Raw genomic sequence first — 16,616 nt, 5'->3', positions numbered from 1 at the left:
GGCTGTGAATGCTGAACACGTGAATGAGGTGGAGGAAAAGAGATGGTTCGGCATGACTGTAAGTGAAAGTTCGAGCAGGTGTGGTGACAACTGGAGTTGTGGGAAATCTGCCCATTTTTTCAGCCTCCTCGTGGCTTTTCTATTGTCACCAAAGACAGGCTCATAGATGGAAGATGGAGATGAACAATAGCAAATTGATATGCTTGCATAATAGGACCAAGGAAAGGAAAAATATGGCTGACAAGAAGTAAAATAAAGATATGTCAGCAAGTATTAATAGTAGACTGCATTTTTTCAGCATGACTAAAAAAATCCAATATACCTCTAATGTGACATCAGATCTAGCAGTAAATTTTAAACCAAATTATTCTTTTGAGGGCATGGAAACAGCCACACATATATTTTAATGGGTAGTATCAGTTACACAAATGGATATAGTGTTTTAGAAACAAATAATAATTTGTGCTAGATTCCTACGCAGGTAGAACAGAAATCTGTCGGGCCAAAGTCATATGACAAACATGATAAATGGGCATAATTTGCCACACTGTGCTCATATTGTTTCCAGACTGACCGAAAACAAGTTTTAATGTCACCCCTTGACCTCATGGCCCCTCCCCCCTTAGCTCCCATTGTCAGTCATGTATTACATTGTGCATTAACCTGCCATTGACCTCTGTATGCTAAACCCAATTGCCATATTATCTCCACCGTAATGTTCTACTCTTAGTTATCTTCCTCGGACTGAATCAGATTTTGTGTCCCACTTTACCCTCAGGCATTAAAAAAATGTCTCAAATGACTGCTATAGAGGGATGTGGAGGGGGTTGTTTCATCTAAATCACTAAAAATGGGAGATGAGGTAGAAGCTGCATCAGTAAAGAGGGGAGAGGACATTTTTTTCTGATGCTGGAAAGGAGCCTTTTAAGCTACAGTGTAAAAGAGCCAATAATGTTAGTTAAAAAAAGAAAAAAGAAAAATAGTGAAGTTTTTAAAATGTAGCCTTTTAAAAAGTCCCCTCCGACACCTAACCCTTGTTATGTCTCCAATTATCACTTACTGGCCTGAGCAATTATTACCATTTGTTATTACGACCAATACGCTTGACCGATGCTCCCACAAACGTGTCCACTTATCCCACTAATACAGAGAATAATGATAATCCCCTGATAATGTTTTGAAGTCAAAATAATGCTAATGCCTCTAATGATGAAGCATGCTCAGAAATCCCTCCCCGTCATCCCATTGTCTCCTGTGGCGGAGGAGCTGGCCCCCATGGCCCCATGGGAAATCTGTAATGTATTCAGCCAGGCCTTGGGAGTAAAATGAAAACAAATGTGGTGTAATAAAGGAGAGAAGATGAAGCGATTCTGTGATGATGCTCTCTACCAGCCTTATAAATCAAAATAAAAGTGGAGCAGGTCATATGTGCCCCCGCCCTCACTGGATACTCTCAAACATACATACATACATACATGTATACACATGCAGACACATATTGATATACACTAGTGCATATTAGAAAATAATAATTAAAAAAAGAGGAAAATGTCCAGAAAATCATATTTGTAATTATCATAACTATCTATTATATTTGAATATATCTGAATTTTCAGGACTTTTTTCCAGGTCATTTTTGTTTGCTTTTTGTTTTTTACTTTTCTTCTTTCCCCCTTATTTTCAAGTAATTTTCTTGTCATTTTTTTCAAATTTCTTGCCGATTTTCAGGCCATGTCTTGTTAAGTTGCCCATCACATTCTCCCCATGTAAAGAACTCAAACCAATGTGCTCAAGTTTCAAAGGTTAAAATGAAGTCATGTCTGCTTGTGAGCCATAACTATGGTTGCATATGTCGATGGGTTTTAATTAGGTCAACAACAAAGTGGTCTTTTTGAGTGCATTTTCCTGTTTTATTTGAAATTTTTAAAATGCCTGCAAAAACTCAAATCAGTACAGAAAGTAGAGATAAGAAAAACACATGAAAAAATATAATTTTCTACAGTTTAAAGATTTTATTTGAACTCTCCCAACCTGTTTATTATCTCGACCCCTGAGATTTATCCAGCTGTCCTTTTTGGCGGTCTCAACCCAAAGTTTGGTCAACACCATTATTGTAATTAAAATACGACTGAAGCTGATGGCAGTAGTAGTACTGCCGACCATCAGTAGGGGCTGCTGTGGTGTCAGTGTAATTACTGTATAAAGCCAATGGTCCCAAACAGAGAGTCTGTAAGCTTGCTGATGGTACAGTAGTGACAGCACTCATTACACAGAAAATTCCCAAAAAATTAAAATGGGGGGGGGGGGTTCTCACAAACAGCTGGTTATCTTGGCCCAGATTTGCAGCAGGCAACTGAGGACTCAAAGATTCATTGATGGGGGAATTGGGGTTGATTTTAAAATTGTCACCCTCATATACTCGTGGTGTGTTAGGTTTTAAGGTCAATAAGAAGAGGTGAGGGTTTTGCTTTTTTGGATACTTCTGCATTGTGAAACACTAGAATCTCATTCAGTCCCTGCAAACTTTGAAGACGGTTTGAGACTCTTCCTGACAAGGTGGCTGCTTATTACACAGATAAAGAATAGTAAACAGAGAATACAATAAATAATTGATGCCTAATAAGTTGAGGGAGAGCGCGCCAGGGCTCCTTTTTTTATTTTCGGGCCAAGAATAGAGAAAGCCTCCTGAGTTGTTTATTTCCTCCCTCCGTTCTTTCTTTTCATGTCCTTCTCATTTTACGAGCCATGAGTCAACACAGCACACGTAAATGATATTTTGACACAGAGATCCATGAATAATGCATTTGAATTTACTTTTATGCCAGAGTTAGACCCCTCTCAGCACCCTTTCGCTTCCTCCCTGTCTCTCCTTTTTCTCCCCTCAGTCCCCCCCTTCTCCCCTCTCAGTCCCTACCCCCAATTTCTCTTTATCCCACCCTCCTCCTCTTTTTCCTCTTCCTCTCTTCACTATTCATCCTCATCAGAGCTCAACCTCATTTCTCCTCTTCTTGCCCCTCCCTCCTTTTTCTCCTCCTCGTCCTCCTTCCTTCTCCTACACCTCCATCAGACAGCAGAGAGGAAACGGAACAAGATGAGACTCGAGCTTTTCAGAGCTGAAGAGCTACTGTATCAGTGTTTATTATCCAGGTCTTGCTCAGGTGGCTGCTCACTGACACATTTTATAATCATGAGATAGGAATTGCAACAGACACAGGTGAGATATTTTTGCAAAAGTTGAGTCCAAAGATTGACTTACCTGCGTACTTTTGCTGTGAGCCAATGATCCATAATAAGTAAAGAAGAAAAAGAAAAGAAGAAATGTGAATAAAGACTGGTTTAAATTTTATATACAGGACAAGGTGTTAAAAGTAACAGTTCAATATCTAAAATAATCAACCATTTCAAAAGTAGGAAGGCCTTTTGCATATGTCGCTTTACACCACCTATGAAAGCCTCTGAGGTCAGCAAAGCCCTGATGAAGCCAACAGCATGCATTGATTCACTGTCTAAATTAATCATCAATAACTTGATCTGTTCCGATAAAGTCATCAGCAGCCGGCACACTGCATGATCAGCAGCAATCATTCTTCCCTGCCACATTGCTGATGTTTGGCCCGAGGCCCACAAACCACAAGCCAGACACAGCTGTGTTTCAAAAGTAAATTAAAAGCATTTATTCTGCTGCTAAAGAGCTCAATTGTGGTCGTGACAAAGAGAGGAAATGAGGACGAAACTCAGGTTGCTCTGACAATCATTACCGTCATCATTTTCATGCTGCCTCTGCTACTTCATCTGACAGTATCTTCATAATAATCTATAGGCCGGTGTGGTTCAAACAAGGATCCACGTCACCATGTTTGGTAATTTATTATGTTTGAAACGGTCTGCGGAATGATTTTTACATTTAGTTTTTGCAGAACTGGGGCAAAAGTTCCTTCATAAACTTTCAGTACACACTGTAAAGTTTACTCAACATTTAGCTGTATTTACTTAATTTTTTGAAGTCGTTGATACTTAAAAATGCCAAGTGGAATGACCTTGTTTTTTTTGTTGTTTTTTTTAAGTGAAAGCAATTTATGTAAACCAAGTTAGTCTGACTCAACTTGATCATCACAAAGAGGATTTTGCCAATGATGAAGTTAGGAGATCTGCAAGTTCTATTTTGTTAACATGTTTAAGAAAATATAAATATGACTGATAAGTTTGCACCCGGCTGAATACAGATATATAACACAGTAAAGTTGGTTTACTGAAGTTACTCAAACTTAGAAAGATTGACTCAATTCAACTTGTCATTTTTAAGTTACTTCACAAAATCAAGTAAATGTAACTAAATTTCAGTTAAGCTAATAATTAGAAAAAACAAAACAAAATAAATTATGATTAATAGTTATATTTACTTTTATTTTTCATGGCAATCTGTGTCCTAGATTTTTTTAAAGGTAAAATCAATTTAGCAGATTTGATAGTGTTTCATAATTCAAGTGCTCTGAGACTTCTGTCAACCATTTGGCTCTATTTTCAGGGTTTAGGAAATCTACCCCGTGAAAGGAGACTGTGGCCAATCACAGGTCATTTAAGAGAGAGGATGTTGCATAAACTTCGTTCTGAATGCAAATGCATGTGCTCAAGCCTTCAAATGAAAGCCCGATTCAATGGCAGAGAATCTTACAGAAAAAGTTGCTGTTCTGGAGTTGGCCTTACACATTACACCATACAAATGCCACAGCAAACTAAATCCAGCCAGCGCAAACCCCAGCTCTGATGGACCAGGACCCCCCTTGCTGTCAAACTTTTTATTGTTGCTGTTGTGCAGGTTTGACCGGAGGTTGCTGCCAGCCACTAGCCTACTGTGACACCTGGCACTGGGGGGTTTGCACGGGCAAAATTTAAGCCGCTCCTGACAAAGCAGTCCACAGCAGCAAAGAGTGAAGAGGAGGAAAAGTGGGTGGCTAGCCAGCTAATTCTTGTCTCATTTGTGATCTGATAGAGAGAAAGTGAGCAGGGTGAGGTGGTGCTGATTAAATGAGCTTTGTGCAACTCTATAATAAATTTCCATTAAATAAATGAATGTATGGGAAAGACGGGATATTTGTGGTCATCTGGTGGAAGGGTCTTAGGACAGAGAAAAGAAAGCTGCAGGAGGAGGGTTTATTTTCAAATTTTCTCGCATTTTATTCTCAAACCCCACTGTCAAGAGGGTGGTAAAACAAAGGTTAAATCAAAGGGAAAATGAAATACTGTAACTTTGATACTACACCACAATCTGAATTTACTGTAAAAATCCCAGCAAGGATCCCACAAAACGAAGACTAGCTCAATTTATTTATTTTTTTTTTTTTTAACTTCTGCAAGGTTCTATCACTAAATAATGTTGTCCCACTGACAGTATTTAACCCTCATTGCCTCTAAGTGTATTTTGTAACTTTGTCAGGACTTGATCTCAGCGACTAGCCAGGTAAAATAAAGGTTAAATTTACATGACACAAAGCATCAGTGATACAACATCAACGTAAACTGCAAAGACATCTCCTCTGAGCTACTGCAGATAGAATCTTATCATACAGGAGTCTGTGGCTGAATGTATATCATTGTGTGAAGTCTTTGACATTAAAAAGTTTGGGAACCCCTGATCCAGACCATAATCCAGATGGCGATAGCAGTCGCTGGCTGCAGCCTGTAATCTACTTAGTTGTGAGAAATACAGTCTTCATCCCTCTGGTGTGAAATCCCTCTGCTGAGAAGTGGCTTCGAAGGAAGCAGGGATGAATAATCTGCATCATCCTCATCGTCCACAGAGTGGTTCTTCATTCATAATTTAGAACCCCCCCCCCCACATTGCATCTGATGAAAGCCACTGACCTGAAACTGAAAATACAGAGGGAATGAGCTCCTTCATGTGTGGTGTTAACTCTGTCTGTGTCCGTCCTGTGCATGTTGCCAACGAACATCAATAAATGAGTCCAGTGTCAACACTGGGATCTGATGTCGTTCCTGTTCTTCCACATGGGAATATGACACTGACCAGGTCTCAACGCAGATGCCTTCACCTCAAATATAACTCACATTTAGTGTGTATTATCTTTAGTGTGTAACTGGATGTTTCATGGCAAGATGCATAGTTATTAAACTGTGAGATGTGATCAAATGTTTTAATAATGCAGCAAAATTAGACTAAAGACCACATGCTGAGCTGTTTTGTAAGCGAAAAGACATCAAACTGTGCTTTTCATCCAGAGAGGGAATTTATTTATTTAGTTTTTTCATCACGTATCATATAGAGAACAGTAAGCATATGTCCATGCAGTATTGGAAAGTCAAATGTATGAAATGCATTTCTCTAAGACTTTTTCCCCATGCTATGACCCAGAAACTTGCATTTTCCCAGTGGTATTTGAAAAGTGCAAAGACACTATGCAGTTAGATTTATTTAAATTGTGGTGTGTGTGTGTGTGTGTGTGTGTGTGTTTGTCTGTGCATATGCAAGACTGAGCACATTAATAGTACTTTTCTTGTGGCCATACATTTTCCTGAGCTCAAACCTTTTCCAGTAGGCGTGCTTTTGTTCCACTGATTGGATTGTGATGAACAATGGAAAAAAGCCCACAATAACAAGTAAACAGTAAATTAGTGCATCATCCTTTTACTAAAATCACAAGAAAAGGCATATCTAAATTAGTTATTTTTTAAACTTTTAAAGATTTTTAAAAAAATATATAATATCTACTAATATTATATAAGCGAGTTCTCGGCCAACACAAGTTTGATGCTCCCCCTTTTCTTTCTTGTAAAACATGACCAGTTTTCACATTAAATATATAGGCTGTTTAATCGCAGCTAAATGCATTAGTCACTGTGTTGCCCCTAGGCAAGGACTGTGTTCACAGCGCATCATTTGCTGTGATATCTAAAGCTACCATATCCCTTTAAGCTAGTCTCACCAAGTGTATTTCTTGTTGCAGTTAAGTTCATATTAACAGACTTTCTAGTTTCTCCTACGAGCTTTTCAGAGATAAGCCTGTCTCTGAGTGCAGTTTAAGATCTTCCCTCCACAATGAAAAAAATCGTTAAAAAGTGGAACAAAAAGAGGAAGCTCCAACCTTGTCAACACTGTACCCATCCCGCATCAGTATGAAAATCAGTTTATATTGAGAACCTCAGCATGACTTCAACGCACCACATGAGTCATCTGGGATTATGAGTCATATTCTATCTCAATACAACAAGAGCCCCAGCTTTACCACACACCTAGGGAAACTTTTCACAGACTGAAGTTACCAACTCAGCATGCCTGCGACTGTCGACTTGACTAAAACTGGGACAATAGCTTTTTTTAAACTTTTTTTTGTAGTGCAGCCCAAATGTTCAACAGATGTGACTAGATCAAGTTCAAAATGACCTGAGAGGGTAAACAATCTCGACAGCTGTGAGGGAATAGGGACTGATAGGAAACCTTTGACTTTTCAAATTTTGCATTTTAAATTTTAATTTTCTATTTATGTCTGCATTTAAAGCTGCTCAGTGTGGTTTCAAGATAGAATGAGCTTCAAAATCACAGATTAAGTGATCACGCTTTTGAAAGAAAAGAAAAGAAAGAAAGGCAAGAAAGAAAGGCAGCCTATAACTCAATTAAATCGAAATTGTTGCATGCAGAATCACAAATGAACAAACACTCAAACGTAAACACACAGGAACAAAGACCCTCAACTCAGGCTTAATTAAGTAAACTTCATCTGAAGTTGCAAACTCTTTGAAATGGATGCATCTATGCCATTATAGGGAAATAATTGTGGCCACTTTCATCCCCCGCGCAATTAGTCTCTCCTCTGTGAAGTCGTCAGTCAGATAAAGGACATGAGCAGACAGAACCTTTGTCACTTTAATCATTCCTATGTGTTTTTTTTCCTCCACACTGGAAAGGAATGACTTCCCTACAGTTGAATGTCAACAACTCACTGTGTCCTTCAGGCCTATTTCACATCATTAGTGCTTTTCTTTGTGTTGATACTGTGACACTAGCAACCTGAGCTGTATGTCTTGGGGCATTAGAAGCAGTGTGTACAGTGATTATGTTTTTTACAACACAGAACCTGCTTGAAACTGCTGAAACTAGTTACATTTCAACACAAACATCACTGTGAAATTATGCCACTACTAAAATGCATTTAAGTGGAATTAGTATTAGTTATTATAGTTACATAAATCATCACAAAGTTGTTGCATTCAAAATGATTTAATCTATATCTATCTAATAATCTATGATTTTTAAAATACAGCCCTATTACATTCTTTACTATATTGCTGCATGCAACAAAAAAGGGAACATATGGAGATTTTTTTTTTTTTCCACAAAAAAAATCTTTAAAAGCTCAGATAAAGACTTAAAAACTTAATGAAGTATGTAGTAAGTAAAGGAGTAAGTAAGTAGTGTTTTAGTTTTTTTTATTGAATTGAATTGTTGATTTAATGAGTTTTTTCTTTTTCTTCATAAATGTGACTTAGTTTTTCATGTAATGGTGCAACATATTTCATGACTTTGCGCCGACCTTAGAGGTACAAAGTAACTATACATTAACTGTATTTGAGGACAGTATTACTGTAGATGTGCTTTACTTGGCACATATGGGTATTTACACTTGTTCTTTTCTGTACATTTGCTCCACTACTTGCCAGCCATAACAGCTTTGCAGATTAACATTCTATGGACAAAACCTATTGATCATATTATAAAATATGATACACTTTTATATTTTAAATAACCTTAAAACAACACCATGAGAGTTGTTCAAATGAGCTAAATTGAAATGTTTTTTAAATATATCAAATAAAATGGCTCCACCTTGACTAGGAACATCATTCAAAAGCTGCTTACACATCAGTAATACTAGTATTACAGTAATAGAACATATTAAATAGTCTCCGAGAGGGACTCTGCATTATATGTACTTTTGCTTTTCATGATTCAAATTTGCTAAAAAGAAAAAAAACAAAACTCACATTTTTAAAATTCTGGTACCTTTACTTTTGAAGCAGCCTATGTACTGGATAATTTTAATTACTGTAAGTAAAACATCTGAATAACTTATCACCTGCTGCCTGTTGTTCTACCACTAATGGCATATTAAAGTGGCTTATTGTCTTTTTGTGGATCTTTGGCGCACACAGTCACTCTCCGTGGCAACTGCCATGAATCATAGTGAACCAAAGCTACAGTTTGACCCTCCCCACCCACCCCGCCAACACAATAAAACTGATTTGCTCTGGCATGTATTGTTTTGGAAAATAAATCAGTCGACTCTTTCCACTTCATGCACTCATGACATCATTTGTTTCCCCTCTTAACTCAATTATTGTCACTTAGTTCATCTGTACGGCAACAATGACCTGTAGCTACAGTATACAGGGCCCTTCCCACTCTCTGAAGCATGACAGAAAGGACTAGGAAACAGTTACGCCTTGAGCCTGCAAGTTTGTCAAAGTTAAATACAAGAGAGCATATTATCCGCCTTATTTTTCTGTCACCCAATCCTCTTTTTCCCGCCTCGAAAATAAGCTTTAAGGTAATTGTGTCATTGTGTCATAAGGCACAGGGAAAAATGGTAATCCATTAAATTGTACTCAGTGTTCTCTGTTGCTTTTGTAGTACAGAGCGACACCACAGGATTTTGGAAAGGTGAATTATGAATAATTGCCTTTGATCCAGAAAGCCTGACGAGTAATAACATTTAATGCTATAGCTGATCAATGAAACTAAGCCTCCATGTTTTTTTTTTTTTAATGTCTGATGGGACGGTTTGTCAGAAGGTGCCAGCTTGTTTATTATCATATTCACAAAAAGAAATATTGATTTACACTTGTGTTACTGCCACAAGTTGTTAAGTTTACTTTTCTTACTTTAGTTTAACCTTTAACCTTTGCTGCCTGACACATTCATCAGTAATGAAATGTTAAGATGAATTGAGTTTGGATGCAAAAAGTCGTCCTGGTAAATAATTTAGTGTTAAACATGAGAGGGGCCAGATGTTATTGAACACACATTTGAAAAGGTCTTTGTTGTGTCAATTAGTTGATTAAGTATCATCTACTCCCCTGTTGCTGCCGGAAACCTGATCTGTTTTTAAACGGATTCATATTACAGGGACAGTGGAGAGCAAGAGAAAGGGGACTTTTTCAATTACATGTCAGCATATTTGACTGACTGTCAGCCACCATTTGATCAGGCTTTTACTTTAATTGCTTGCATTTCATTAAGTATAATCATTTATGATGGAATTTAATCAGTGGGGATTCAGCGACACACTGTGTGGACTCAGAAAAGGCAAACAGACAGCAGAATATGTTCAATTAAAGTATGAGCGCTTTCAGACGGTCTCATCATTAGGGTTAACTTAATATGTTAGTGTTTAATTAGGTTCATACCACTTAATTCAACATTTTTATATTTTGTACATGCAGGTCAAAGCCATTGGCTCAGTAATTGGACAACCGACTGTATAATAAACATGTCAGCAGCAAATTACTGAATGAAAAAAATCTTTATTTATTAACAGTGAACATTTAAAGACAATAAGCCAACAACATGCCTGTCAGCTCTAATATTTTAAAGGGTTTGAAAAGACACTTGAAATCCTTTTAGAGAACTGTGACCCTTTGTTTTTAAAAACTATTTCTTCCCACATGAAATACTTCCTTCCTACACAAAGTCTCTAGGATGCCTGCTGTACTGTAGATGTGATCGTTTGCGGCAAAGAGGAAAACAACGGCAAAATACTAAGACACAAAGAAGACAGAGAGCAAGCATGAGTGGGTTTGAGAAAAGAGAGAAAGAGTGAGATGTGGAGTAACACAGTTAGAGGAAGAAGTGTCAAGCAATACCACAGTAAAAATACTTAATAACAAATAAAAGTCCTCCAAATTTTACTTCAGTAAAAGTAGAGAAGCATCACCAACAAAATGTATTGTATCTCAAAGGTAAAAGTACTGAATTTGTGCAGAAAGGCATTATTTAGGGTGTTATATCATTCATAAATTATTGATCATTTTTAATAATGCATTCACATTTAAGCAGCATTTAATGCTGTCAATGTGAAGCTAATTTTAACAACTTAATATACTTGGGGAATTTAATCTAAAACAATATGTTGTATTTTTTAAGATCATGTCTTTTAAATGGAAAGTCTTTATTTAAAAGTCAACTGGTAACTAAAACTCCTTAATAAATATAATGAAGTAGACATGTATAGTAAGATGTAAAAACCAAATTTTAAGTAGCCTACATCAAAATTGTACTTACAGGGATACTTTGCTTTGTACCATAACAATGTGGGCCTTTGTGCAGTCTTGGAAAGTAACTGGTTACATAACTATTAACATGAAATGAAACTGAAATTTAAATGTCATTGTAAACACTTAGTGTTAGAAAAAAATATGTTATTCAGTCACAGTTACAAACTAAAATGTTGGCTGAAAGGGGTTAAAAATGAAAAGCTTCTTTTTGGTAAAATGTTTATATGTAGAATATAACATTCATTCTGTCACTTTTCATATTTTCATGCAGGAGTGCCTTCTTTTGGCATGTTCCATTGCCCAGTTTAAAATATTTGCTAAAAAAGTAATCATAAAGTTTCAAATGTAATAAGGTACATTAAAGTAATAAAGTAATAAAAATAGTTACATTACTTAGTCTATAAAACTTTTAAACAGGTTGGCAAGTAATTGATAACCTATTACATTTTAAAAGTCACCTTTCCAACACTATAAACGTGTAAATAAATTTTTGTAAACTTCCCTTCATATTACAAGCCCCAAATCTTCCTGCTCATCTTCCAGCTCAGACTTTCGGTGACTCTATGGCTGTTGCTTGAACTGCAGATTTTACTTCTGCATTTTTCTATGAACACCATCACAGACAAAAAGAGTATATAAGCGGATCTAGAGAGACCCCACCTCTCTCTCTGTTAACTCAGATCAAACGGTAAAACTAGGCAGTGCTGATCAAATATAAACCAAAATGTGGTTACTGCATTGCCTATCTCCCATCCAACACGTCTCCAGAAACATATTTTAGTGCACTGCTTGGCTGTAATACAAGAATCAGAACAGAATTTGGGTGCTTTAGCATTTCCTGCATTGTAAACACTGGGGATGAATAACTGAGACCAAACAGTAAACTTTAGAAGTGCTGATAAAACATGAACCGAGATTCTGTTAATGTGTTGCCTAAAATGTTTTTAGAGACTTATTTTAACTCACTATCAAACTGTAATTTTGAGATGGTTTATTACCAGCCGACCGCAATATTGTTATCTGTGTCGAAACGGAAAAGCTTGCATTACGTCACGCACCAGCGGGAGCATTTTGCTGGTCCTGTGTGGCGCAGTGCATTCTGGTAGTTGTAGGCTTTCTACATCTTGAGCAAAAAGCAAATGCCATAGCCCTTTTCCTATTTTTCTTCTAGTCATATAGTATAGCACCAATCCCCAGACATCTGTGTGTCTTTCTACTGCATGGACAACCTAGTTTTATGAAAAGACCGTCTTTTCAGCAGTGAACTACTTATTTTAGTACCTTCGGCCTTTGTGAGTAAATTTTATTTAGTTACATTCCAGCACTGTGAGATAAAACAGAAGCCCTGTGCCAAGCCTTATGATGAGTGCTTGTGCCCTGCAGGAAGTCTTCATCCTCCTAAATATTTAGCAATCACCTGATTCTCAGCTGGCAGTCCAGACCATATTGGCCATATTAGGTCAGGAACATCACAAGACTGATCCTCCACACCTGCCAGAAGGACGCACATCAGCAGCTCGTCTCTTTTTTCCGTCAGATTCTCTGCTTCACCTGAAACGAGGAAATTATTTTGCCATGAGCCAGCTTATCCCCACAACTGATGAGAGATATGTCACCTGTGGATTTGTAAAAACAGTCTTTGGTTTGCTGATCAAACACATTTTTTAATCCAAAATATGAGTACAGATAATAACTGTTATGGAGAATTTCTGTATATCAGCAAAGCAGGGAGAGACTTAAATTGTTTACCCATAACAATTAATAAAGCTTGTTTTGTTTAGAAAATAAATGGATATGACAAATTATGACTGGATTTAAAAGGGTCAGGTCACCCAAATTGCATAGAAGTGTAGTTTCTCACATATCCATATAGCCATGCAGATACTTTAAAATTTACAGTATGTTTCTGAGACTAAAGCAACATGTCTTTCCAGAAACTTCTTACTACAGAAGGAATCATCCTATCGAGAGTTTGTTCTGTGGATTATCTAAAGTAACTGGGACAGTGTTTCTGGAAAGGCACATTGCTGTTGAATTTTTTAAATATTAAGTTTTCAGTGTTTCAAGCAACACATACAAAATTCCATACACTCGACTGTATCAGGATGGAGGCAAAAATCAAATCTAAGAGACTGATATTTCAAAAAAACTGGGCAAATGAAAGTGACATGGCTCAAAAGCAGGGCTACTTGGGATGATGAAACACTGTAATACTCTCATCAGTGGACCTACACCCAAAAAACTGGACTACATCTTTACAACTATTGGATGACTTGGAATCTAGACTGTCACCCTACTACCATTGGTGATCCCCTAACTTTTCCTCTATAGCATCACCATGAGGTCTGCTACTTGTTGTTTTGAGTGAAATGTATTGACAACTGATTAGAATGCCGTGAAATTTGGTTCAGACATCCATGCCATCTGCAGGATGAATTGTTTTTTAAAAAAATGACAGATGTCCCCCTATAGGGACAATGGATTTATTTTTAATTGTCACCACTTTGTCATGAAGTGTAAAACTGTTTATTTCAATGCCTGAGAATTAGTGTGGAAAACATATTTGCAAAACAATGTAAGGTCTGTTAAAATATTTTGTAACTATGGTTTAGGGTCACTGTTCAAATATAACATTGTGCAAAACTGTTCAATTCAATGCCTGAACATCGCTTTGAAAAAATAAAATTGCAAACAAAAAGCCTTGTGATTTGTTTATTTTGTAGCTCTGTATGAATTTCACAAGCCATGGAGTGTCCTTTGGTCTGCAGTAACAGTCTGTCACACCTAATCAGCCTGTTGTGAAATTCTGTATTAATACAATAATAAGTCCCAATGTCTTGAAATGAGTACTTCTTAATAAACAAGCTTTGTAGCTTGTATTTGTTTAAAAAAATTCTATGTCATATCAAACTACAAAGGTTATTAACCAAAATAAACAAGTTTCCAAACATAAAATTTGCTATGGTTTTGTAACTTTTGTCTGGATCTGCTGTAGAATGAATTGGCAGAAATAGCTGCTATCTTGTTTTTTATACACAAGATTGTTTTTGCTACCACGAGATGGCACAAAAAAAGTGTTCATGAACAAGGACAACAGGTCTATAAGAGGCAACCTCAAGAGCTGAAAAAGTTAAAAAAAAAGCCATAAACTGCAGTTCTTTGAATGGCCACTTGAGGGCTGACTCACAGATAAACCCCCATGTTTAAGACTTTACAGCAGAAACAAACATGTTTATAGCCTGGTATAAAGTTTTGGTCTCTATAGCAAACGAAACATTCATGACAACACACGACACGACAGCAGAATTGTTGAACTCAAAGTATCAGTATGTTCTATGTTAAGCAGAATGATGTATAAAGAGCAGCAATTCAAAAGATGAAATGTCCTCATATGTCGGTTAGCCTGATAACTGCTTAACATGACATATTAGCATTGTCATTGTGTGCATGTTAGCATGCATGGTTTTAGACTTATTGTGATTTATATTAATTATAGGTATTCCCTCAGCTGATTTTCAGTGAAATCTTCTGTGTTCATCACCGCAAAATCCACAACCAGATGTCGGTTTCACCCTCAGAACCATGTGGGATTTGCCTTGTTAAGGTGCGCTCTTTGAGACCATGAAGGCCTGTGCTATTACTCACCCCGTGTCATCTCAGTGCTAATCCATTCATTTTGGGCCAAAATAAAAAGGAACAAATATACAGAAATAAAAAGGCAACACTGCAAGAGACAGGCATAAAGAAAACCTCTCTGACTACCTTCTCTGACATTGTTTTCAGTAAGAAGTGGGGAAAACCATGAGGCGGTTTCTTTCATCCTATATGCACGACGAGGCGCGTGGGTGTTCACCTAACAGATGGACATCCTGATCTAAATTATAATCAGGTTATCCAGTGAGAAGAGGGACAGCTCATCATTGATGGGCATGTAATTGCATATAAGTACACACTGCTGTGAAAAACCCCCATTGCCTTGCCTTTGACATATGCCTTCGTTCACTTTATCTAGAATGAACAGCACCAAAATCACAGGCTGACAAGACAACAGGCGGTTGCTAAAAAAAAAAAAAAAAAAAAAAAAAAAAAGAAAAAAGAGAGGAAAATGATTCACAAGCATTGTAGAGAAACAGTTCACTCCTCTTGTTCACATTTGTTTTTTCATAAATACTGCAGCTCTGAGTGCTGTTTAATACTTTGTGTATCAGTTTGTTCTTGTTTGCCAGACAGTGTTCAGCAGCAGCCTCTGGGGCTTGTCTGCAGTCAAACAGGCTTTCTCCTCTCTTTCTCTGTTTTTCTGTCAGTTTTAAAGTGGATGGAAGACAAGGTGAGGGATGTCAGCAACAAGCAGCTGTTACAGAAGTGTGTGTTTGCTGGTCTCTCCTGGCACATGAGTAGCTGTCACTATTCCTCTCAATCACAAAATCTTGAGTGTCAAAATACACAGGTCAACAGTGATATTAAAAACTGCACTCTTACATAAATTTCACTTTGTTAATATACTTAGGAAGAAAATAAATTTCAGTAACATGTATTTCATTAAAAGCTGAATTAAACTGTTAAATTAGAGAAAAAAAATCTTGCTGTGTTTATTTTCTCAGTTTCCTGTGGCTTACTCTTTTGTATCGTAATGGCAATATTTTCACAATGTTCCCCACCATCTGTGGGAATGTGATACCTTTCTATAGCTGAGTGGAACAAGAGGGGTGGTGGGGAGGAAGTGGGTGTTCTCTAATCCCAGAATCCTCACATCGAATCATGCAAATTTGGTGCACTTTGAAGCGAATCCAGCTCCTACCATATGCAGAGTGAAAACAACAATCTATTATGCATGCATTGCACCAAGCTTATGGTAATGTTATTTCACTGCTATTCCTATAAAGTCAAATTTGCAGATGCGCAACATATTCTAAAGTTTCTTTTAAAATAATATTTGTCTCATTGTGGTGTGTTTTTTAGCCAATAACAGGCAAAGTGTTTGGAGGTAGCTGCTGGGATCTGTTTGTGTCTCGCCAATGGGAAGTGGATGCGATGAAAAATTGGATGGGTGATATTTTCTTCTTCCAATCTGTTGTTTGAGAGGTTTTTATTTTTCCCCGTATTTCAACTCTCTATGTATGTTTGACTGACATTCAAGTCTTGCTCTTCAAAGACAACTACAACAATTGAAATAACTTCCTGCGGTACAATGCGGTTTGTTTTTCATGATGTTTGTCACCCCCCCCCTCCCCCCACCACCACCACCCCACCACCACCACCACCAAGGAGCTTAGCGTTCATGATGTCTTTGTCATGTTATTCATCAGTAACAGACCATGTTATCCTGTCAG

This window comes from Plectropomus leopardus, chromosome 8, assembly GCF_008729295.1.
Source record: "Plectropomus leopardus isolate mb chromosome 8, YSFRI_Pleo_2.0, whole genome shotgun sequence".
NCBI classification, from domain to species: Eukaryota; Metazoa; Chordata; class Actinopteri; order Perciformes; family Serranidae; genus Plectropomus; species Plectropomus leopardus.
This window is presented reverse-complemented; position numbering follows the sequence as displayed.